The sequence below is a fragment of the Pinus tabuliformis genome, chromosome 2_2 (assembly GCF_031772625.1).
Source record: "Pinus tabuliformis cultivar Carrire ecotype Pingquan chromosome 2_2, CPIR1, whole genome shotgun sequence".
NCBI lineage: Eukaryota > Viridiplantae > Streptophyta > Pinopsida > Pinales > Pinaceae > Pinus > Pinus tabuliformis.
The window spans coordinates 285,714,173-285,741,374 of NC_142300.1; the positions used below are offsets into that span (position 1 = coordinate 285,714,173).

At 41.7% G+C, this 27,202-nt stretch overlaps 1 protein-coding gene across 4 annotated transcripts in view; it reads left to right on the forward strand.

Moving 5' to 3' along the window:
- Positions 1-27,202, forward strand: part of LOC149192446 (protein SAWADEE HOMEODOMAIN HOMOLOG 2-like) — a 254,874-nt gene that overhangs the window by 99,788 nt on the left and 127,884 nt on the right. The gene's annotated exons all lie outside the window — the stretch shown is intronic.

Consider the following 27,202-nt stretch of genomic DNA (forward strand, 5'->3'; position numbering starts at 1 on the left):
AATTCGGCTAAATTATTTGTACCCCTCCCAAAACCCACTTGGCATGGAAACTATGATCCTCTGTGAGGAAGAGGACGAAATCCCCCCTGCTTCTCTGGTCGGCCTCCTGGGAGGCTCCATCAAAACATCCCCATGGAATTGTTCTGTCAAGGTTGTCCGTTCTGATATGACGTGTTTGGGATCTTGCTGAGGGCTGAGGGAAATGAGAGAGAATCGCCATTCCCTCTGCTGCTGTGTTCTCTGGCAGCGTGCGAGAGTCCTGAAAAATGCATTTGTTTCTGGCCAGCCAAATACATATACTTGAATCCAGTCACATCTCTTATCCTTTGCAAAGACTAGGAGGGCCTTGAGGGCAAGTAACTCGGCTAAATTATTTGTACCCCTCCCATAACCCAGCTTGGCATGGAAACTATGATCCTCTGTGAGGAAGAGGACGAAATCCTCCCTGCTTCTCTGGTTGGCCTCCTGGGAGGCTCCATCAAAAAATCCCCATGGAATTGTTCTGTCAGGGTTGTCTGTTCTGATATGACGTGTTTGGGATCTTGCTGAGGGCTGAGAGAAATGAGATAGAATCGCCATTCCCTCTGCTGCTGTGTTCTCTGGCAGTATGTGAGAGTCCTGAAAAATGCATTTGTTTCTGGCCAGCTAAATACCCCATGTGGCTATTAGAGGCCAAGCTTTTAAAGTTTCAGTGGTCGGGTTATGAAACTAGGCCCTCCAACATTTAGCTACACTATGTCCCTCCCATACGCATGCTGGACCAAAAGAGGAATTGAAAACAATCCATACTGCCTTTGAGAAAGGATAGTCTATGAACAGGTGACTGATAGATTCTTCTGCTGCTCTGCGCAAGCAATGACACCTAGGCCCAACTTTTGATCGCTTTTGCATCATGTCCCACGTGAGCACTTTCCCTGTAAGAAGACACCACATGAAGATCTGAGACTTCATAGGACACTTCATTTGCCAAATGATTTTCCACAACCATTCCTGCTCGATTGGCAGGCCCCCTACGCTGATATGAAGATAACCCAACTTTGGAGTGTATTGCCCTGAGGGTCAGAAAGACCAGATTAATTCATCCTCCTGTTCTGTTAGTCTTACATTAGAATCTTGCAATGCAGACACATATCCCCTCCATTCTTCCTGATGGTGACCAATCAACCAGAGGTGTCTTGCTGACCTTCAGTTCTGTTGCCATAAAGTTGTATGGTGAGGATCTGATACCTGTGCTAATCTCGTAATTCCTCTGTCCCTGAGCCAATTTACCACTTGATCTGAAAGTTTGAATCTGTCCCCGCTGCCTGCCCAAGGATCGATACCTATTCTGATATGCCTCCTGTTCCTGACTTTCCACACCATGCCATTCCTGACAGTGTTGAAGGAGTTCAAGACTACTCTCCACACAATAGATATGTTCGTCCTTGACTTAACTGGGGTATGCAACCATTCTTCTAGACTTAAGGGAGCTATATATTTACTTGTAACCACCTGAGTCCACGAATTGTCATATATAATTAATCTCCACCCACATTTGACTGCTAATGCCATCGAAAAATGAAAAATATTTTTGAGGCCCCATCCTCCTAGTGCTTTCGACAACACTATCTTCTGCCATCTTACCCAGGGTGCAATGTAATGGTCTTTTTGTCCAGCCCACAGGAATAAGAGACAAATTCTTTTGGTCTTTTCAAGTACTCCCTTAGGAATCTAGGCAAGTGACATCCAGTAGACTGGGATGGCCTCCAGGACTGATTTAACCAGAACTAGTCTACCTGCATTTGATAACCATCTAAAGCTCCAACCTTTGAGTCTCTTTTCGAGCTTTGCTAACAGCCAGGCCCAATCTGCTTTTGAATAATTGTTTGGTTTTAACTAAAAGCCGAGGTATTTTAAATCATCTTCAAACTCCCACAATTCGAATGCAAACTTCCTTGAAAAATACCTCCTTTCTTCATTCTCCAAATTAACGCAAGAAATAGATGACTTCCTAGCATTGATTTGCATGCCAGTTGCTTTCCCAATTAGTGTCAAAACTTCAAACAATTTGTCAGCTTCACACATAGAATCATTGCAAAAAATTAATATGTCATCTACGAAAAGTAGATGTGAGATAATCATTACCTTGTGCAATGTTTAGACCATGAAAGTTACCACGTCTTTTTGCCTCAGCTAGTAGGAAGCTAAGACCTTCAGCTGCCATAAGGAAAAGGAGGGGGCTACGAAAAGTAGATGTGAGATAATCATTACCTTGTGCAATGTTTAGACCATGAAAGTCACCACGTCTTTTTGCCTCAGCTAGTAGGAAGCTAAGACCTTCAGCTGCCATAAGGAAAAGGAGGGGGCCTAAAGGGTAGCCTTGCTTTAGGTTGCATGAAAGAAATGAGAAATCGATCCGTTGATTAGGACTGTGAAGGAGACAGATTGGATGCAACCCATGATCTAGTTGACAAGAGGAGGAGGGAAGCCCATATGAGTGAGAATGAGCCTAAGATAGACCCAACTTACCCTGTCATAGGCTTTCGAGAGGTCGATTTTGAGGCCGATCCCTTTTAGCTGTTGGTTCATGCTATGCAAGCCTTCTTGAGCTACCCCTATTGCTTCATGTATTTGTCTTCCCTCCAAGAAGCCAAACTACTCTTTGGAGATAGACATGGTCAAAATTGGTTGTATCTGTCAAGCTATAGTTTTGGCTATGACTTTATATATGCTATTGCACAAGGAAATAGGTCAAAATTCTTTGAAGGACTGTGGGTTAACCCCCTTCGGAATAAAAGCTATAAATGTGGAATTGAAAGCTGCTAGAACCCTACCTTGCTCTTTCGACTCGTTTACAACTTTCAACAAGTCTTGGCCTATCACCTCAAACAATGTCAAAAAAGCTTCAATTGCCCACCCGTTTGAAAATTTCCTTGAAATGCAACAACTGGAATCTATTCTTCTAACTGATTATTATGCAGTTTATTTGCTTCGACAAATAACAAATAAATCACACTGCAATTCTTCACAAATAAAAACGTTGCGGAAAATAAATTGGAAATTGAGAAATAATATGCACACACAATAAAATTATAACAATTATTTTTGGACATTTGTCCTCGGAAAAACACAATGTGGGAAAACCGGTGTAGCAGATGAGGGTTTTATTATTATGCAACAGTGAAAATGTAAGTACAATAAAATGGATGCCAAACTGGCAATCCTCTCTAAGAGAAATCCTGGCAAAATCACTGAGGGGATTTTACCCTCAAGCAATCCTAGCCCCAACTGGCCACAGATAATTGCTCCAACAAACCCCTGCATCAGCGTTCTCCGCAAACCTGCGTAGTCCAAACTTGCACTCCTCCGGAACTGCTTCTGAATCAACCATTTTGCGTGTAGCTGTTGCTTGAAGTCACTGGCCAAGCCCTCTGGAAATATTCCCAGCCTCCGTTGCCTGAAACCTTCCCTTGCTCAGCCAAATTGAATTGCCTTCTTGAGGCTACTGCACAGTCCCTGTGCAACCTCCTAGAGAAATAAGTCGACCTCCCCTCACTACCTCTCCAGAAGTGGAATTCTTCCTTTGGAATCATTGTTTATGCCAAGGTTACTTTGGAGCGGGAGCAAGAGCAGCATTTTCAGAAGCTCCCTGTTTGGGAGCGTTTTTTAATATTTATATATATATATATATATATATTTTATTTTTTTATTTATTTTATTTATTTTTATGTTTTGATGCATATATGTCAACAAAAACATGTAGAATGATGAATTAGATATAAAAAACATAAAAAACATAGATTGAACCATATAACAACAATCATCTAGAAGTTATAATCTTCATCAACCACGTCCACGAGTTAGTAACATACAACATATTGAGTCTCATAATCATGATTCATCAATATTAAAGTTTCAAGCTTTCAAAATTCAATATATAACATTCATCATAATTGATCACCAAAGTTGTACTTGTAAGCTAAGTGTAACCATTACAACAAAGAATATCTAACATAAAATGAAATGAAATGAAACAACTTTCAACTTTCACGAAGCATCATATTCATAATTCATTACCAATGAGTTATAATTGCCAACTTCAAACTTCAAACTTAATTGTCATATATTGTTCACAAAAAATATCATAATAAAATATGAAAGAGTCAACAATTATAAAAACTACTAGAAACTAGAAAAGACAAGTAAATCTATCATCTACACTTCCTCTTTCTGCCACGAATAATGTCTAATTTCTGAGCAGGTCGTGGTGGTCTTCTAGGAGTCTCCTCCTGTAGAGTCCCACGACCAGAAGGCAAATGCCCGCCACGTGTGGATGTACATGGAGGCGATGACAACAAAGGAACAAGACTTGGAACTCGAGCACTGCTACTGGATGGTGGGGGTGGCATGGTTGTTGCTTTATCTTCATCTCTCATAAGTTCTGCTTCTAGTTCTTCAAGACGTATAGTGCCATCCTCCAAATTATCGTCCTCTGGGTGGTTGTCCCAAATTTTATATGTTGGATCCTCATAAGCCCGATCACAGTAATGACTCAACAACCTCAAGTTGTAGTGCACATAAACCAAGCTTTCTGCTCAGTTTTCATTAAGTCTGTTTCTTCTCACATTATGTATGACGTTGTAGGTGCTCCAACACCTCTCTGCAGAAGTATTTACAACCTGTGAGAGAACATTTTTTGCCAATTTTGGCAAAAGTCCCATGCCGCCATATGCTTCCCACCATGTGAGAGCATCAAATCTGTCTCTATCTTCCATTGCATGCAAAGAACCAAACAAACCAGTGCAACTGAAGTATCTGCCTAATTCAAGACGCAGATTAGCACACTCCTCCCTGTTAAGTACCAACTTGTCTAATGCTTCCATATATCCTGTAGATACCTCTAGATTTGTATGGGGTTTGACCCTAACCCCACCGCCAGGTGTAGGTTGGCCCAACCAAGATGGAGAGTAGTATTTTGGCATAAGGGTATACGCCAAGGCATGTAGTGGAACATTAAGTTTATCTCACAGTGTACACACACAATTGTGAATCAATGTATACAAGTTGGGATCATTTTTCTGAACAATATCTTTTATTTGCCCCAACATGGTATCCATCTGCTCATACACCTCCCCAATCATTGGTTTATTTGTATCTGCAAAATGAATCATGTGATAAATGGGCTTGGTGAATTCCAATACTTGCCTCACATGTGCCCAAAACTGACCATCAAGAGCGGTCTCCTCCACTTGTTCAAAATCTTGCTTGTCAGCGAAATTTGTAGCCCTTTCCTTTAATACCTTCTAGTGTGGACTTGATACCATGCTAGCCAATGACTCTTACTTTCAAAAGGCACCTGAAGGTGAGGTAATAGCTAGCAAATCTAGTCTTCGCAATCTTCAACAACACCAATCTTGAGTGACTGCAGAAAATCCCATGGGTATTCCTATGATTTGTAATAAATTTTATCATGTTTTTGCCTCTCTTGTATGAATCACCAATCCATTCGTATTGTTGGTTTTTGTTTTTAGTAATATCATGCATCAAAAGGTTCATTGTGTGAACCAAACACCTAGACCAAAATATGTTGGGGTATTTATCCACAAGAATTGCTCCTGTTGCCTTACAATTAGCAGCGTTATTAATGATGACTTGGATGACATTGTATGGCCCAATACATTCAATTGTTTCAAGTAATGGTTCTGCAATGTTGATGCTGGTCTTGAACTTGTCTGAGTAATCATATGCTGAAAGAAATATGGCACCACTAACAGACACAGCAAGAACACTTATTAATGGCTTGCCTTTTACCTTTGTCCATCCATCAGATACAGTGGACACCCCATGCTTAGTCCAAGAATTTTTCATTCTACTCAAAGAATGTGATATTTTTTCTTTTTCATGATCAAGTCCAACAGTTCTAGCCTTGTCATACCCAAGGCTCTTATATCATTTAGGGGCATCATTTATGGCAGAAACCATTTCATGCCAATAAGGTGAGCAAAGAACATTGAATGGTATCCCACATGCATAGAGAAATCGGTAAACTTTTGAATCCACATCATTCCTACACCCTTCATCAAGGAAATCTGATATGGTTCTACGCCTTAAAGAGATGTTTGGTGACCCTGTGCCTCCATATCCACTGCCATGGGAGGATGCTGAAGGAGTTCTTTGTGCATGTTGATGTGATTGTGAGCTTGGTTCAAAGAGACCCTTTGATTTTTTAGATTTGTATTGGGTTTCCTGCTCTTCCCTTGTGTATGTGGCTCTATCTGTTGCTAACACACTTGTACAAGTTTTGATTCCTATTGCTTTATCTTCATCCCATGCCCTTTTCCCACAGAGGTGCCTTCTAGCACGGGTGTATGAACCTGTGTAAGTTTTGTTGCAATGGGGACAGTCAAATTTAGTGGTTCCACCCCCTTTCCCTGCTTCAGTCCTAGAAACATATTTTCACAATGGGGTTTGGTCTTGTTTAGTTTTTTGCGCTGAATCATGTTCACTCTCTTCCTCTTCACCATGGTACTCCTCTCCGGGGTTTTCATGAAATCCACTATAACCCACTTCTTCATCCTCTTCTTCATGCTCAACCCTCCTCCTTCTCTCGAACACCATAATAACCAAAAAAGGAACCAAGAAGAAGAAAACGCCAAGCCATATAACCATGATGTTTGAAATTTGAAGTTTTGAATCTACAAAAAAATGGAGGGATGGGAATGTGAAATAGAGAAATTTTTTATTTGTTTATCTAGCAATGAACATAAAAAAAATGCTAGATTAGAGTGTAGGTCCTACCTCTTTGGCCTTCAATCCCAAGCTCCAACCTCCCCTTGCAAGCTCCTCAAGCTCCTCTCTCCAAGCTTCAAACTCTCTATTGCTCCAAGTCCAAACTCTCTTGCTCAAGCTCTTACTCAATGGATGAAGTGAATAATGGGAGGGGAGAGGGTCTATTTATTTCCCCCTCTCCCCTTTCCCTCCCTTTCCCTCTCTCCTCTCCGCTGCAGGCGTCGCCCTCCCTCTCGACTGCGATTTTTTTTTTTTTTTTTTTTTTTTATAATTTTATTTTATTTTTGTGCCGGCTGGGAGCGATCACGGAGCGAATGCTGCTGACCGCTCCTGAAAACGCTCCGGGAAATGTAGGGAGGGTTTTTTTTAAGGGAGAGTGCTCCTGCTAAGAGTGCGAATTGGGAGTGGGGGCGTGGGGGGGGGGTGCTCCCCTGCAACCTTGGTTTATGCGCCCCCTCTTTGGCTCGAACTCTCCTCTGCTGAATCACTGCAACTAGGAAGCTTGATTTCTGCCAAGGAACTTGACCTCAAGTGCGTTCCTCGTAAACCTTGTTACCACTCAAACTAGCAAGGGTCCTAGAAGGGAATCTTAGAGGGGAAGCTACTAGGTCAAGGGAAACAATGGAGCAATAGCCCACTGTCACCTCAGCTAAAGCTCCCTACTCTTTACAGACTTTCATCGATGGGAATCACCTAGATAAATGGGTCAATAAAGGGAAAAGAGTGATTCCTCAAGAGGCCTATTCACAAGAGAGGCTCAATATATGGCTTGCTTGCCTAAGAGGCAAGATGAAAGGATCTCTAAGAAGGGACAAGAGAGTTTCAAGGGCTAGGTTTTGCAAATAACCTTTGTAAAGGAGGGACCTAGTCCTAAAAACCTTTGTGAAGACTTGGTTTCCAAATGGTCTTTGTGAGATTATCTTCGAAAAGTTGCAGGACCACACGGAATCAAGTGGACCCAAAATTAGATCAAGTAAGAGGGTTTGGTCCCTCAAGGAGGGGCTTGACCTAATTGTGGAAGAGGATCAATGGACAAATCTTCTTGGAATAGAATGCAATGATCCAATGGGGTCACTAGCCAAGGGAAACCTAGGGTAGGAAACGATCCTCGAGCTAGGGCTCGCAATATCTCAAGATCCCACCATCGGATTTGCTTAAAATTTGGAGGGCTTCTAGAGAAGACTCCAACACAGTTGTTGACCACAAATCGGGGTGTTTGAATGGCTAGATGTTGAGATAATTGATGCCTTAGATAATCTATGTAGGCTAGACCTAGAAAGAGAGAGAGAAAGGTGAGAAAAATATGCTTTAGGGTGATCACCTATGGAGGAATAGTGCCTAATCCTTTGGGAGAAATGGAGTCAAGATGATTCCAATGTTTGGGATGATTTCACTTCATCAAGGAGGCCTTTAGAACAATTTCGCATGACAATTAGGGCATGAGGAAAACAACTTCAAGTTCTTTACACTTCAATGTGCAATATGTGATGACTTGTCAAGATAAATTTCAATGAAATATCTCTAGGAACATTCACTTATTCAAACATGGCCCATAACATGATGCAATGCTAATAAAAAACAAATTTATACCCTTTCATCCAAGAAAAGCAGCAAAATTTTGGCCTAGTATAGCAAAAATCCCAACACCATTTATGTGACATAGAAAGGAATGGCAAACTAGCATTAAAAGAGCACTTGCATGTGAGAACAGGTATCCAATCTTGCAGGATAGAGCAGGATGGCAAGTATATTGGGATGCAAAGTCAGAAATCAGGACTATGGTGTAGTGGCATCTTAGTTATTCTGTTTTAGAGATCGCTGATGACTAGTCGGAAATACACTTTTTGGGAAGTCAAGGACCCCAAAGATGTTATGGTGGCAGTTGACATCTACTATGACAAAGGTCCCCAACAGTTAGACTAGAGGGAGATTATGAGTTGGTACCCTATCAAATGGGAAACTTATGAGAGATTACTTCTAGCCAGGGATAAAACACAGTTGGAGTGTTCAGCCATTGAGGATGATAGATTCCCTATTTGGAAGTGGGATCCAAGTGGATTATCCCCTTGTATGGCAAGGCTTGACCATGTAGGGGAGCACAACTGGAAGGTAAGAAGTACGAGAATCGATAGTGTTCGATTGATGCACTAGGAGCCTTCTTCATATTCATTTGGGATCAAGGAATTGGTCATGGCATGTAGATTCTGGATTCCATTTCAGTGATGCAATAAGGATTCTTTAGATTCATTTGGGATCTTAGTATTGAGATTATAATTGCTTGGGGGCAAGCAATTTCAGGAAGGGAGGATTGTAATGTCCATTTTTCTGAACGTTGGGAACAAAGACCAACTTAATAGCCTAGCCATTCTCATAGGCTACGGATTGAAAACTAATGATGTAATATTTGGGAATTAATTAATTAAAAGGTAATTAAGGAAATGGAATATTATGTCACTTTAATAAAAGAAGTAAAGACCCATGGTATGTGGATGACCCAGAGTATTTTCCCATGGTATTTCGGTAGTCCATGACTATTAAAGGAGATGAGAGCTCGCTCCTTAGGCAAACATTTGGGATTATTGTTTTATTGTTGATTGAGTTGAGCTAGTGGAGCTTGTCTGGGTAAGAGGCCACATTATATAGAGGGTTAGTTTCATTGGTAATTGTTCCACCCTAGCCAATTCTATGTGGAGGGGTTTCAATATTGAGACATATACCCTAGCCACTCGAACATTATCTCTGAGAGGAACATTTATCTATCGGCCATAAAGATTTAAAATCTAGACTGTCTGTGCGCTTATAGTCTCAACTCACTTGATAAGGCTTCATAGTTCACTTGGCATAATCATATGGTTTATTTATAAAATATACATTCACACATCTTTATTTTTCTGAGATATTTATATATCTTTATTTATCGTATTTATCCTATGCAAACATCATATTTTTTTTTTCTCCAAGGAAAAATTGTAATCTTCCATTAATTTGAAAAATTAGATGTAGTAGATGCCATAGGCATATGCATAACTGCTGGTCGAAACCAGGTCCATAGTTGTCAAAAAATAATATATGTGCTGAAGCCATAACCATTAGAGTGCTGTACATATTCACCACATAGGGTGTTTAGAGTTGCTTGCACAGGATAGATAACATATCATAAATATATACATAAATAAAAATTGCGCTGTTATGCCTATCAAAAATTTTGTGCCTGGTCCCTCCGAGGATATGATCTGTCAATATATGGCCAATGATAGTATTGATATTGATTTGTTCCATGTTGTTCGTGAATCATCCACAGTCCTCTGGGTTGTGTCGTGGCCTCCTTGGATAACTTGTCAACAACCTCGTTATGTTCCCTGTAAATGTGTTGACAGATGATAGAGTTAAATTGGGCCTTGTAAACCATAATCTCGTCCAGAATGTTTCTAAGAGAATGAGCATGACAAATATTTATGCTGTTGAACTAGTTTATGATGATTTTGGAATCCCCAAATATTTGAATATTATTGCATGAGTGTGCAAGTGCAAAATGCAATAAGTGTCTGAGAGTAATCAGTTCTGCAAAATTGTTTGTACCCTCCCCCAAACCCATCTTGATTTGGTAATGGTGTTGTTCAGATAGGTATAGAAGAGAGCCACCCCCACATCCATGAGATTGGGCTGCTCCATCGAAATATGCCCACGGGATAGTTCGATCTATAATTTCAGGGGCATGAGGTCGTGCTGTAGTGGACTGTGTCTCCTCGGGGATTTCTTGATATGCAGCTATAATTTTTGCAGTGATGAGTGGCCATCGTGCCAAAGATCCTTGGAAGATGATGTTATTTCTGGTCAGCCAGATCTTCCAGCAAATGAGGAGGGGTAAGCATCGAGACTTGTTGTCCAAGTGCTCATCATTCCAATTGTTCCATGCTTCAGCGATCGACAGTCCGTGCCAACTACCCTGCTTATTGAGGAGGTGTATTATTTGTTGCCACAACTGAACAGTGAGAGGGCAAGTTAAAAAAAGGTGTTCATTAGTCTCTGTTGCTTGAGTATAGAGCTAAGAGGACACCAGTGCGGCCCAAATCGTGATTTGCGCATGAGATTTTCTCCGGTTGGAGTCTTGTTATTGAGCACATTCCACATAAAAAGTTTGGCTCGTGGGGGAGCTTTTAGTTTCTAGATTTTTGTCCACCATTCTAGGAGAGCAGGTGGTTTACGATCCATTAGCAGGTTTGGATATCCTGCTTTGGGAGAGTATTTCCCGTGCTCAGCTGGGGTCCAAATGAGTTCGTCAGATCCCTCAGTAATGTGAACATGTGCTTCATTGAGGGCATTTATATAACCCTCCCAATTCTGGTGCCAGTGTTCGGGGATGCCCAAGTGTCGTGCAGATAACCAGGCTTGTTCAAAAATGGAGCTGTTCTCCCTGTCTGCAATCTGGCTGATCATATTAATCTGCCTCTGGTTTAGGTATTGAATGAGATCTGGGGGTAGATGATGCATATTGCCCCCACCAGACCATGGATCCATGCCTATGCGTGCCATGTTGCCTTCATTGATTTTCCAAGCAAGACCGTCTTGAACGTTGGGCATAGTATGGAGGATGGATTTCCAAACGATAGATATCCCAGTTCGAGGCTAGGTTGGGCTGCGAATCCAGTATGTAAACATCATATTTATTATGTCATAGTTTTATTTACCATATTTATATATTTATCTATATCATATTTATTTTATTTTTATGAATCTTTGTTATATTGAATGAATTTTATAATATATATATATATTTTTTTTTCGAATTTAAAAAAATTAGATTGTCGAATTTAAAGCTCATCGATCTTGAACATAAACTCAAACCAGGTGACTAATTTTTTGAGGATGATGTCATGGTGGAGTCCATTTTTCTCCCACATGTGTGAGTTATTTTTGGCATTTTGTTATGTTTTGAAGCTATTTGAAGGTCAACTTGAGACCCTTGACCTAGTTGAATGCTCAAGTAAACTTGTTTTAGGGATTTGCTTGTAAAGTCATGAAAAGTGACTTGGTTACCCTCATATAAATAGAGGGGAGTCACTTTTCATTTTATCATCGTTCATCATCACACTTCTTTTTCTCTATAAGTGCGCACTATATATTGTCTTCTCTTCTACTTGGTTGCAATGTACATCTATGGTGCAAATCGGCCTTGGAGAGGGATCTTTGCTTGAGGAACGTTCCATGGGATTGGTTGAAGAGATTCTTGTGGAATTTTGTAAGTTTATTGATCCTCTATATTTTGCATGCTGTCTTATGTGGATTAGGATTTCTATGTGTGACATGGTTAAAATTGCTATATTTATCTTGAAATCTTGATTCCTTATTCCATGTAAAATTGTTTTGCTTGAATCCTTCAAGAGAACTCTAAATTGTTCATCTCTTGAACATAAAATCTCCCTCTTAAGGAAGTAGCTAGGGTCTATAAGAAGAGGTGTTAGCCTTCTCACCCTCTTCATCAAGACAATCTCCATTAACTTTGCCCTATGTAACTCCAGTGTTTTGATCAAGGCACTAGTCTAAGAGGTGGTGATCAATCTCTATTCTATAAATATTTTTTTTCTCTCTCTCTCTCTTTTCTCTAAAATTCTAGATATCTAGAATTAGGTTTAGGGTTTCTTTGAAATATTGTTAAAAATAAATTCTACTTAATGCGTTATTGCCTTGCTAGTAGGGATTGCATCTAATAATTAATAAAAAGCAAAATCTACCATTTATAGCATTTAAAAACCCTAATTTTAGCGTTGATGTCATCATTTATATTATTGTTTTATGCATGTTTCATCCATATAATCTCAATTTCAAACCCTAAACTTTGCATATCTAATTGATAATCTTGCTCCTTTGTTGACTATCACTAAAAGATTATTTCTTCTAGTTGTTATATGACATTGCATGGCATATTATTGAAAATTTGTAAAACTCTAGCTTATAATAATGATTCAATTTGATTTAAGTGGTTTAAGGATAGAGTGCTTGAACTTTGGTGAAGAATATCGTAGCTCACGTGGCTCCACTAGTACCCCATCCCCATTATTAGACCTATTCATCACTTTAAGTCCTTCTTGCTGAATATCCTTTAGGTGACATATATGTGAAAAATCGGTTACTCGATTCCCACTGCAACAAACTGATTATATTTCACCTACTTGTTAAATTAATTTAACAAGTTATTTGCAGTTTTCTACGGCAAATACTGAAATACATACACTGCAACCTACACCAAAATAAACTGCGGAAACTAAATACAACACAGGAGAGGAATAATAAGCACACACGTCTACACAATTATTTTTGGACATGTCCCCAGAAAAACCCAATGCGAGAAAACCGATGCAACAACTTTGAGGGTTTTATTATTATGCAATAGTAAATCTGAGTACAATTCGTTGGAAGCCCAACTGGCTATCCGATACAGAGAGAAATTAGACAAAACAAATAGTGAGATGATCTCACCCCGTCACTGGAAGAATCTGACCTTGATCTCGCTGGAAGGAGGGTCTTCGTCCCTTTTGCGTCAGCGTCTGCGCAGATCTGCATCAGCCTTTGCGCAGATCTGCGTCAGCCTTTGCGCAGATCTGCGTCAACCCTATGCAGTCTCCATGTCACCTCAACTGGGGACTGCGCTGCTCTTCCTTTGGATCCTCTGTTGCCCAGAAACTTCGATGATCTGAATTTGAAACTACTTGAAATTTGTTTGCAAGGTATTCAATTCAGAATTAAACATGTTTAAAAGATTTCCATGTCTTGCAGAAAGAAAACACATGAAATTTTCAGCTGTTCATGACCCATTTAAGCATAGCAGAGTTATTTCCTTTACTATTTAACACATTAAAACGAATTTTTTTCTGCAAAATAAATCAACCACAAATGCAAAAGAAGTTGATAAAGCAGTTCACCCTCTCCAGGGCTATGTCTGCTGGGTCCAAAGCTCCCAACCGGGCTTGTCCTTGTTTTTATTAAATGCTCAAATTGAAAATACAGCTGAATAGAAGCATCTACAGGAGAAATAGATGGTAAAAATGGATTCAGAACACTTGAATCCTTTAGGATTGACTATTGGATCACCTCCAATGGATACCTGCAACCCTATACAGTCTTCACAAAACTGGGCCCTGGTGGCTCCTAGAACTTTCACGGCTCCAAAACCTCTGCAAATGACCTCAGATGGCTGTAAGACCTGCACCAATGGCTTCAGAAGGTCGAAAATACCCAAAATAAAAAAAAAAATCGTCCAAAACCGACTTTCCTAGCCAAAGTTATGGCCATTTAAAGTTTCTCCAGTTTTTCCCTAGAAAAACTCCAGCTAACTTTAGTTAACTCCAGATAGCTCCGCCAATTATGGCGGGTCCGCCAAATTTGGCGCTCCTGCCAAAATTCCGCCAACTTAACTGCAGTTACATTTAATGTTTGGTGGTTGCCTCGGATTTCGTGCCCGGCGGAATATTCCTTTTTTAATTTTTTTTTGAAAAATTACAATTTCTAATGTTATGGACAAATTCTTCTTTTTGCCATAACTTCCTCATACGGCGACCGTTTTTCGAACCGTTTGCGGCACCAGAATCGGGAAGACGAGCACTTTCCAGTCATTCAACTTTGAACCAGTTCTAAGCACTTTAAATTTTGAGCATTTTACGACACTTAGGACATGAGCACCTGATCACGCCTCCCCATTGGGAAGCTTTTGGACCCAAAAGCCTTCAACTACCTGTTAAAGAGGTGAGGGTACAACTCCCTCACTCTGTCCACCTCCATCCACTTTGCCTTGTTCGGTTTGCTGCCTTTGAAACCAACCCGAACATAATCTACACTGCCCCTTCTTGAAGTGCGTGTCCTTCTGTCAAGGATTGTATCTTCTTTCAGCTCATTTAAGAATTCTGGCGAGAAATCTTCTATAAATGGCAGCTGAACAACACTTTCATGATCAGCAATCAAAGGAGGTTCATACAAACGTAAGTTCTCCACATTGACAATAGAATACATTTGCATGTAGGAAGGCAAATCTAATTGAAAAGCATTATTTCCAACTTTCTTGAGGATTTTGAATGGACCATAACGAATAGGCTTCAGCTTTTTACCTTCTCCTTGCATCCTTTCCTTACTAATGTACAGCCATACCTCATCTCCTTCTTGAAACTTGTGATCGACTCTATGCTTGTCGTGTCTTTCCTTGTACTTGCCTTGACTCTTCTCAAGCTGTTCTTGAATTTGCTGATGTATTTGCTGAATCCTTTCAATGAATGAACGAGCTTTGTCAATGTCACTATGTCCCTCAATGGCAACATCTTTCTCAAGAATGAAATCAAGAGGTGATTTTGGCAAGTAACCAAAACAAGCTTCAAGCGGTGAGGTGTTTGTGGAAGAGTGCTTGGCACGATTGTAAGCATGCTGTATGTAGTGCAAATGTTCATCCCAAAGCTTGGGATGCTTGCTGCAATAACCTCTCAAGAGGTGCACAATGGTTCTGTTCACAACTTCGGTTTGTCCATCTGTTTGTGGATGGAAATCAATACTTTTTTTCAACTTTGTGTCCATCATCTCCCATAGGTTGGACCAAAAATTCCCCACAAATCTGGAATCCCTGTCACTAATAATGGAAGTAGGCAAACCAAAGTGAATCCATACATGATGAAAAAATAATTCAGCAGTTTGTTCAGCAGTTATAGTTTTCTTACAGGGCTTAAGTATACACATTTTGCTGAAACGATCAACTACTACATATAAATAATCATGCTGCTTTCTAGATTTTGGCAAACCTCCTACAAAATCCATAGAGATGCTCTCCCATGGTCTAGAAGGTACTGGCAAAAGAGTATACAAACCAAGCTTCCTGTTGCTAGGCTTGCTTGTAGCACATAATGAACAACCTCTTATGAACCTTGAAACAGAATCTACCATGCGAGGCCAATAACAATACCTTTGTAGATGTGTAACTATTTTGCTCACACCAAAATGGCCAGCAATAAGAGAAGAATGAGCTTCTCTTATGACATTTATCCTCTCCCCCTGTGGTATACACAACTTGCCCAAATGAAACAACAAATTGTTATGCATGTGATAGTCATTTTCCTCTACATGATTCCCTTTACTCAAGTTAGCATACACATCTTTAAAGTCATCATTAGATGCATATTGTTCTATGTAACTATCATGTACAATGGAAGCTTTCTTAAGTAAATTAACAACACCAATAATAGGCCTTGAAAGCATATCAGCAACCTTATTCAAAGTACCTTTCTTATACCTTATTACCAAATGGAACTGTTGCAAGAAGCCCATCCATCTGAAGTGTCGTGACTGTTGTAACTTGCTTTGTGATTGCAAGTACTGTAAAGGCTGATGGTCGGTATGCATAACAGTTTCTTTGCCCATCAAGTAGTGTTTCCACTTTTTGACGCTTTCTACCAACGCATACAACTCCTTATCATATGTAGGATAATTTACAACAGCACCATTAAAAGTTTCAGAATGAAAAACAATAGGCTTACCATGCTGTAGAAGAACTGCACCCATAGCATAATCACTAGCATCAGTTTGTATCTCAAATGGCTGTCTCAAATCCGGTAATGCAAGGACTGGAGCTGAACTAATCTTCTCTTTCAAAGATTCGAAAGCTTTTTGCTGCTTGCCTCCCCATTGGAAAGCATGCTTCACACTTGTCACTGCATGCATAGGAGCTGCTATAGAAAAGAAGTTAGATATAAACTTCCTCCAATATTGAGCTGCACCCAAAAAACTTCTTACCTCTGTTGTGGATTTGGGAGTAGGCCACTTCACAATAGCCTCAATCTTAGCAGGATCAATTCTCAAAGCACCTCCTCCTACTATGTGTCCCAAATAAATCAAAGAAGTCTTTCCAAATTCACAATTTGACATTTTAAGAAATAACTAATTCTTCTTCAAAACATCAAGTACTTTTTTAACATGCATGACATGATCTTCTCTAGACTTGCTGAAAATTAAGATGTCATCTAAGTAGACAATAATGAAATCAACAAGAAAAGGACGTAAGACATCATCCATTACCTGCATGAAAGTTGCAGGTGCATTGCACAAACCAAACGGCATCACAAGCCACTCAAAGAGTCCTTGTTTGGTTTTAAAGGCTGTCTTCCAAATGTCACTTTCTTCAATTCTTACTTGATGATATCCACTGCGCAAGTCTAGCTTAGTGAAATATAGATGCTTCTATTCAGCTGTATTTTCAATTTGAGCATTTAATAAAAACAAGGACAAGCCCGGTTGGGAGCTTTGGACCTAGCAGACGTAGCCCTGGAGGGGGTGAACTGCTTTATCAACTTCTTTTGCATTTGTGGTTGATTTATTTTGCAGAACAAATTCGTTTTAATGTGTTAAACAGTAAAAGGAAATAACTCTGCTATGCTTAAATGGGTCATAAACAGCTGAAAATTTCATGTGTTTTCTTTCTGCAAGACATGGAAATCTTTTAAACATGTTTAATTCTGAATTGAATACCTTGCAAACAAATTTCAAGTAGTTTCAAATTCAGATCATTCGATTTCCAACCTCCCGGTCTCGCACCCTGACTCCCGGCTTCTGAAATTCGATTTCCTCAACAGGAATTCGATATCCCTCTAGGCTTTGCGCTGCCACTATGTCAACTCTGCGTGGGCCAACGTTAGCCTCTCTCTGGAATTCGTTCTGCCCTCTCTGCCTTGTACTCTCCGCCCCATGAAAGCTTCCCTCTTCCAGATACTATCTCTGCGCCTCACTGCAAAATATCACTATTGAAATCCTCTTTCGACAACTGCTGTGCTTAAGAAAATCGAACTTCTGATCTCTCTGTGTGTATTCTCCAAGTGCCCATCAAGCTTTCTCTTATAATCCTCTCGTTGATCAATCAACAACCCAGATTAGATCCTAATCAATGGCTAGGATCATATTGACTTGATCTCCGCCTTCTTCTAGAAGTTTCACCCATAGTTTAGATTAATACCCATTAATTATTTTAATTTCCTAAGTTTAGACTTAGGGTCCCATTAAAAATAATTAATTATTTTAATAAAACTGTCTCCAGGTGGAATTTCCCAAAACGATTTCTGGGTATTGGAGAATGCATGTGTCTAAGCCTCCCTGCAAAATTTGAGACTTAGAGCACATCCGATGCTACCAGAAATCAACACTCCCTCTTAGCGAGGAATGTGCTCTAGCAATGCACCCTGCTGGAGCATCACTTTGTTCTATAACATCTCCTTCTGCACTGCTGATGTTTGACATCTTGTCCACCAACTATTGTGCAAATGCTGCATCTGTACTGTTGCTGACCTTGCCACTGTCAACAATGCATCCGTACTGCAACTCCCTCTTAATTCTGCATTCGTGCTGCTATTGGAACTGCCACTGCCAACTGCATCTGCACGACGACCTTCTCCAATTGCTGTTGCTACTGCATCAACAACGGAAAAGCATCCCAAATTATTGAATTAGTGTTCAGTACGATGCATCTCGCTGCTAGAGTCTGAAGAACGATGATAAGTATGACTCATACAAAGAGGCAATAATTACCAATCCTTGGCGACACATAACTCAACAACTATACTCTGCTCTTGACCATACAAGACGCAAGTTTACTGACCCTACTTAATTTTACCAGCAGACTCAATACAAATAAAATAATAACTGCTGCTGCAAGACTCTATCCTCTCATCATTCTACCCCCCCCGAATACACATAGCCCCAATATATACTTGCAACTACAAACCTTGTAAATTAGTTATAGCAACCAACTGATAATACATACCACTCTACTGCCCTATACAAAGCTCAGGGTACACCTTAAATACAAGACACTAACAAGATAACAATAGCAGAAGCATGAACCTGATGTGAATACAATCGTCGGTCTCGAATTTGTAGCCCAACTTTTGGAATTCTGTCGGCGCTATACAACTACCCTTAGTCATTGCTCCACGATCTCTGTTATAGCCATGCTCACGCCTTCCTTTACTCCTTATGCACTGGTGTTCTATCCTCAATGCATGTTGGAAACCCTTCGAAGCTCTGTTCATGAATTATCAACCATGGTGACAACTCCAGTTATGCTTTAGGTGACCATACGATGCAAGAGAAACTTAGGTCTTCGTGGGAATGAACATGCACAACCATAGTCTTTCCTAAACTTCTGCGTGGACCAATCTTAGCCTAAGACTGTTGTTCCTTCCAGCATATATCAAATGTAGATGGACGCACTGGTTTGCCTTATACGCACAGCAAGAGGAGTGATTGGTATATGCTCAACCAATAGCAAGGAAAGGAAAAAAAATGATAGCTCGACTCTGGGCTCTGTAACAAACTCGACTTTAATGACGCAATTAAAATCGGCCCACAACTCGGTTTATATGCTGATGTCCACACAATTTGATGCTCCAGTTGATTTGATGTAATTCAAACCTTAGAGTTTCCAAATATTCTCATGTCTCCACGCCTTCAAACATAATGTGACCAAGGCTAATGTTGGCATTCGGCTAAATAGCTTGGCTAATATATTCGCCCTAAAAAAAAATTGAGATCCCCTTTTGAGCTTGTATAACTGATACGGTTCAGGAATACAATAATTCTAAGGTTGACCAAAACACAGATATTTCGACTTTGAAAAACCACTGTGGTGACATTCAACACTTCGTCTTTGAAACAATTTAGCTTGGCCCTAGCATTTGCGCTTTGAAACAGGGAATTCGGTCTTCCAAATTTAATAATACGACCTATTGTGAAAATACTCAGAATGCAGCTCGGCCTCGACCTCAGTCTCAACTTAGCTTAGTGTGGCGTCAATAAAATTTCCAAGCTTCTTTAGAAAACTTGGTCTTGAATACCTATGATAAAGCTTGATCTTTGAAATTTGACACGACCCATTTCGAATTCTTGCCCATTCACAAACACGCCCACGAATTCGACTCTCAACAAATGTGATGATGCAGCCCTTCACTCTTAGTTCTGCGACTACGATTGATCGGCCCCAAGGTCAGACCTTTGAGATTATGTGGTCGACTCTTCTCAATTTAACTCGATATACTGCTCATGCAATTGGACCTCCGCTACATGGAATTCTACGTAGGATTGTTGGCCGCCTTTGAGAGATTCCAGGTTCCGGATCAATTTTCATGTCAACTTTCGACTTGGTCGGTGTGGTCGTAACTACTATTCATTGGCAACAACCATGCGCTTGCCACGCTAGGTGACAAATCGAGCCTTCAGATCAACCCTTAAGACAATGCATCGGTTGCGTAATTTAAATTTGGCTTGGCCCTGGAAATGGATGCACTTGGCCACAAACATGATCCCACAAGTTCTCACAGGTTAATGAAGATTGGTCTTGGCTTCCATCCCATTCGCCTAGAAACTTGACCATTCTCTTCGCGCTACAGAGGAAGATATAAACACCATGCTCAATACTCAGTCTTGGCTGCTCGACTGCACAAGGAGTTTGTGAGGGCTCCACACAAAGCAAAATCGACCCTTTTGAAATAAAATTTGGCTCACGAATTCAAAATTTTTGATGGCCACTCTCAACAATTCCAACTCAGCCTTCTTCGAAACCATGCTCTCGGCCTTCCTTTTTTTTTTTAAACTTGATTTCAGAAAACATAGAGTTAGCTATGGCAATCACAATAATCTTAGACTTTGATAATATTCGACACCCAAATAATAATCCGCCACAACTAAAAAAAACCAAAATAGCTGCAACTAAAAATTGAAAACCCGTACGCTAAGCCAAGTTCGATCCTCTGATACCACTGTAATGTCCCAAGTGAAAAAAAATTGGAACAAACACTTCATATAAAATTACCATTCACTTAACAGAAGATTACCATGTAAAATTAAACAAATAGAGCATTGCAATCCCATAACACAATGTATAGGAAAATTCTCAGCTTTATTATATTAGATAAACTGGGGTTTACATGTTGATACAACCCATATAGCTGAGATAAACTGGCCTTAAGAATTTGCTCCCATGTTGTGCTAGCCCTCCACCAAAACTGAACTAAAATGCCACTGCTAAGCTCTCCTGTGAAGTTTTGATGAATCCACCAATGGGAGATGGGTATTCGCCCAATCACCCGAGGGTTTCCGTCTTGGGGCTATTGCTGAAGTAGAGAACCGGGTTTTCAAACCTCTCCACAAGAAGAAAATACAAATCCAAGATGTCTCCAAATGACCTTCTCCTCCTCTTTTATAGATCTGATGGATAGATCTCCAAACCTCTAGAAGCATCCTATTTTATTATTATTCTAGAATCTCTTCCATTGACTTTATCTTAAGTGACCTTTTAATTTAATTTTATTTTAGTTAAGTCACTTTTGGCCCATCATACTCTCTTCGACCATTGGAAGTCAAATGGAAAATCGCCCACCATACTCTCTTCAGCCACTGGAAGTCACTTCTCAGCATCCCATCTTGTAGATCTTCTCATTTTGGTTCCAACGAGCTATTACATTGAGGTGTTCCATTAATTAATCTCCCTGGAATGCCATCTCGAGCATAATTAATTAAGTTAGGCCCCATAATAATGCTAATTCTTGAAAGTTGTCGGAATGCGACAGAACAAAAGGTGTAGGAATTTCAAAAGCCAAACAATGTGGATGATGGAATATGCCAATCGGACGTCATCAAATCCCATAAAAACTCTTCAAAACGCCATTAGAACCCCTGATGACATAAACTTGCTTCACTGACCTGGCCATCTCCTTCGTTGGAAATCCACCCCGTCTGTACTACGGAGGAAAATATGAATGGGGACATTACAATAATTCTCATCCAAAAGGTGGAACACAAGCAATCAACGAGTAGTGTTGGGGATCCATGAAGTAATTTCTGCTATGGTGGAGGCCCATGGCTCTCAACGCTCACTCTACAAGTGCCCATGTGGCCCTTTGGAGGGCCAAGATCCTGTATAGGGAGACTAAGCCCCAAATGGAGACCCACCTGCAATCTTGCATAAGATCCAATGCGTCTTCTTGCCTTTCAATACAACAAATCATTAGAATAGTCAAGTAGAAAAACATAGAAATAATGGAATCAATGGGGCACTTCATGGTGGCATGCCCTTCCATAGTGGACTTTGGCGTGTACAAGTGTCTCCAAGCTCAATAAGGGGGTTAACCAAGGACCCTATTAAGTGGGTTCAACAGTTAAAGGGGGGTGACATGTGCATGGTACATCAATCAGGTGGTAGGTGGCAAGTGATATAATGATGGAGCGGATTGGGATCAAGGGTAGGATCCAGACGACGTGTCATGGGACAAGGGGCTACCTATAATGAGAGAAACCCATGCTTGGGTATATGAGTGTTTGAGGGAGCATATCATGGTACATGAGTTACTCCGACCTTTGTTTTTCCATCCTACTTCATATCCCTTTTGCCTTTAATTGATTTTTCTTCGTAACTGCTCGGTGCTCCAGGGGATGAGAGCAAGATGTGTAGGATGAAGCAGTGGATAACCCCTTTTAAGGTGGGGCATTTCATTGCCCACTAGGGGTTGGGACAATCATGGGTTCTTTAATGTGGAGGGGGCTCATCTAGGGCCCATAGGAACCAGGGTGATGGCCATATATAAGGGGTAGAGCTCATGTTTGGCTTTTGCCCACGTGCTAAATTTGTATGTCTCGACCATCTTTTGCATTTTGTGGTACATTTCCTGTTGAGAGTGGCCAAATTATGCTTTTTCTTTTCTTTTTAGTTGCATCCACCTCCGGGGCATCTGTAATGTTCCAAACTAGGAAAAATAGTGCTATGCAAAGCAAGCAAAAAAAAACACCATGAAATTGAAACATTCAATGGACACCCATAAAAAGTCCAGGAATAACTGACAACTGAGCCATTTTATTATAATTTGGGAGGAAAGTACAATAATGTGGAAGTGGTGCACCTGGGCTTGCCTCAATGGCAAGCTACAAGCACTAGGTGATGAATGCCAGAAAGCCCAACAATTGCAATAACCAGCTCCTCCAGAAAACTGTGCTGCTGCTCCAAAACTACACTGCTGCCTGACTTCACCCCCTGATTTGCCCACTCTAGATTGCCCAGAAAATTCTATAAAATTAAGAGCGCACTCCTTGCCAAAAACCCAGAAAAATCCAGAAAGGGTTTCCCTTGGTTCCAACCTTTAAATATTGACCCTGCACAGCTTGGCCTTTGTCCAAATACGAACTTTGTTGTTGTGACTGTTCTTGTCAATATTTGTACTCCCAACTCCATCAATCCCCTTCAAATGTCCCTCTAAATGATCTCTCAGCTCCCCAGCTTCAAAATCCCCGAGATAATTTTGCCCCAACGAATTCCACTCCAATGATTGCGCAGACGCTGTGCTGTTGTTACCATCCCTATTCTGCGCTGTTGTTACTCTCCTTGCTGCTGGAACTCAACCTCCTTGCTGTTACTCTGCCTCCTGCTGCTCCTTTCACTGCGACTGTAACTCGGTTCTGCATTGTTGCTACTCTCCCTGCTCTGTGCTGCTGCTACTCTCCCGGCTGCTGGAACTCAGCCTCCTTGCTATTACTTAGCCTCCTGCTGCTGTACTCGGCCCTCCTGCTTCTACTTTCCTGCTGCTGTAACTCGACCTCCTTGCTATTATTTACCCTTGTTGCTGTAACTCGACTTGTTGTTGTTGCAACTCGACTCACTGTTGCTGGTACGACTTGGAATGAAGTAGAACTCCCTCCTAGGGCTGGCACTAGAAGTCCATCGAAGCAAGGGTTGAGATCTCCGCTTGGAGACACTCATGTGCTAAACATCACAGTAGCTCGACTAAGTAGCTCGAGCAACTAAGATTGAGTTCACTATGTCAAAAGATGATGAAATGAGGAGAGTTGGCTTCCTTATATGGATTTCGTGGAGCACTTTGCCCTTCATTTTCCCTTCCATCGTGGGTCCCTCACTCAACCATCGATTTCCCCTCCATGCAAATAGAACTAGGGAATGCGTATTCTCCTAGTGTGGGTGGCCCCCGCCCCCACATATAACTTAACGACACAGAAATAACTTCTACTAAGTCTAGCTTCCTAATAAAATCGAATGGGCCCCATCACTTCCAAAATGGGCTTCAAAATGTAGAGATTAATCCTACTCCAAAATAAGTTAGGAAGGGACATTATAGTCCTCCCCTCCCAAATGTTGCTTGTCCCTAAGCAATTTCAGTGTTGGATGCTCAAGTATGTGCTCACCCTCCTAAGTAGCATCCTCATCTGGCAAGCTCCCCCAATGCACCAAAAATCGCTTGTCCTCGAGCAATGCTTGAACAAGCATCCTCTCTAACTGCTACTCCCCATTGTCACTGCAAAATGTGCCAGGGTGCCAGATGTGCCACTATATTGTCCCTGACCTCGGCATTGTCCTGATATGAAAGGATCCTTCAATACCCGGATCCAGGCCATCCTGTCCAACGTGAAGCTCCCCTCGCTCCGCTCACTATCCTGCTTGGTACAGGTACCAAAAGTCCCTTGCTTCATTAGTGACTCGCTAAAGCCCAATGGAGGATTTGTATGATCTCCCCCCTGTAGTAGTCGATGCATTCCTAAAGGTTATTGAGTTGTGAAGAGCTGTGATGTCCCTGTTCCCTGCTAGTCCTAGAGTGGTGCCACCATGCTGATGCTGCACTACTTTGACTATGTCATACTCCCCATCGTGTGCAGCCAGTATCCTTCTCTCCTAGAACTCGATGGTGGAATACTGAAAGAGGCAAGAAACATCCTGCTTAGGCATCTCCATGGCGCCAAGGCCTACCCATCCCAATCAAACTTTGAACTTGTGCAACAACAAAGAATGTCTGCTTTCTTATATGATGAAACCCTTTGTTAACCATGTGTCATCCCCAGAGCGAACTATATCACTCTTTGCCACGACTCTGCTCACCACGAGTGATCTATCGATCAACTAAATCCCTGCATCCCATAGCCAGACCTTCTGCGGCATAGCCCTCACAACTGATGGAATCCCTCTAGCCCTCATCTCTAGTCCCTGCATGCCACCCATATATAGGCTCCATACATCATGAACTAATCTGAGGCATGCTAAACTGTCCTGTGCTTGCTACTCTGTAGTAATGATGACCATTGGAAACCACATGTGCCAAGTAGCCACCCCTTGAATGCAACCAATAGATGGGTATTTGATACGCGCAATTGACTTAGTGTATGAGGATCCATCCTGCTCCTGCCAACCATCGCCACTTGTTCGACTACTCGCCCTCTGTAGAATGTGCCAATATAATGTCGAGAATCTGGATATATATTGGACAACTATCTCAGCTGTACACGGTATCCTCTGCTCATGCATGGTCTAGACATGCTCTGTGGAAAGAGTGACACATGTCCCCCTGTGACCAGCGCCCCAGGCATAAGATCAGTGATGAACGATATGCCATCCTTGTCGGTGATCACCTCATCCCTCGACCTGTGGTTGTCAGCATGCGCATCGACCTGATGCCCCCGCTGAGAAGCCTCTTCTCTATCGCACCAAATGTCATCCAAATATCTTGGGTGAGCTTCCCTTTGCATGTTGCTCATGCCCAGAGTGTCAAAGGACAACAACCAGATTGCCTGTTCTTGTAAGTGATGTAGAAGAGGGTCAGGCGTGTGAGTCCCCGCGAATACCATCAAGTATAGCTCATTTGTGTCCACCTCGATATTGGGTGAACTACACCCAAAGGTATGCTCGGTGTCTTCGTCCATGGGTGTCCCTGGAGACAATACTCCAAGACCTCGCTGTGCAACACCATACGCCCCTGCATACCACCGATCATCCTAGTACTCCTAGACATGCCACTATACATCGCGACCTACCCTTGTACACTGCTGGATACCCTTGGCTACAACTACGTCATCTTGTATCGTCTTACTCCCCGCCTGTGTCATTGCACCTGTCACTCCCTGCATGTACTCAATGCAATGTGAGGCACTCCCACTCCACAACGCAGTCTAACACACTACAACACACCACCATGCATCTCCATGCCCACCTGTAGACCACTACTCAACGCTAGATGCTCCCACACATCCCTGAATGTGATGGCCTAGAGCTATGTCTCTACGTGTCAGGCCACACCTGATCAGTATCATCACCTCCATCGTCGCATCATCATACCCTCCGGTGAATGGATCTTCACTCCACATCCTCCCTAAGGGATCCGAGAAGTGAGTCTCCCTATGTGTCAACAGTGATGCTACCCCTCTATTGCTTATCTGCGTCCCCTGTGCCCCACACAAAAGTGAAGAATCCCCAACTCCATACAAGGCGCCATTTGGTGGCCTGCTAATGCCACCTCCTTTGAAAAACTCCTGCCAAAGTATGCTGATCACCTAGTGGTCCTGTGTGCAAATGACATTCCACGAAAACCAAAAGAGTCTGTCCATAAACTGGTCGACTACTAGTGCTGACCGAGACTCCCCTAGCGAATGTGCACGCTCAATTGCTAGGCCAACTGTACCATCTTGGTTATAGTCAACCGACATACTTGGGAAATTATAGGTAGTCCCACCCAAAACCTAATGCTCGTCGATGTTGTCGGTATCCCCAGTGTTTGGAAGCTTCTGCTAAGCTACACTCGGGTCCACCACCATTTCCATAGCCCACTCCATAGGGTACCAAGTTCCAATTCAGAATCTCTCGCCATCCAACCCTAAGAGAGGGATCGAATGGACGAACTTCCGCACATTAACAACCCCAACATACAGGTGCTACACCTTGTGCAAATCAGGTCGTCTCATCTCGCTATCCTGGTCAACACATGAGATTTGACTAGGTAGCTCTGTCTCTCTATCCAATGGGCAAAGGTAACCTAGCAGTGCTGCCAACCCCATCTATGTATGCTCAAAGAGGGCTGCTCTCACGCCCCAACGTGCACTGCTGCTGCACCAGTAGGGAATCCAACCGCTCCCCAACGTGAGTCAATTTGGCTGTGGACTCGGCACAAACCACTCTCATGCCCTCCAACTCCTCATTCTGCTACAGAATAGCCTCACGCACTAATGCGACCTTCCTTTGTAATGCTAGAAGGTCTTAAATTGGTGTAATTGTCATGGGCATCTATCACCTGTAAACTTGGTCACAACTCCAAATACCTCAAAAACTGTTGGCATCTCGTCCATGGGTGGCACCCCTCAATAGATGGCTGTGTGTGTGTAGGTTCTATCCTCTCCACCATGGTGTCAACTGGGGCTATCAAAGAAGTTTCTAATAAAGGTGATTTCTGTGCCAAACCGGGTATATCAGTGTGCTCCTCACCATCCTATGGGTTCTCAGCATCATGCTCAACCTCGTCCTCAGGCTCCTGATACCTAAAGCTAGGTCTCCACTAGCAAAAGCGCCCCCTGTTCTCATCCTCTAATTGTCTTTGTCCTGCCTGCTCCCTTTCAAGAGATCTGGTGCCTTGATCTAGTCGACTTTCCCCACATG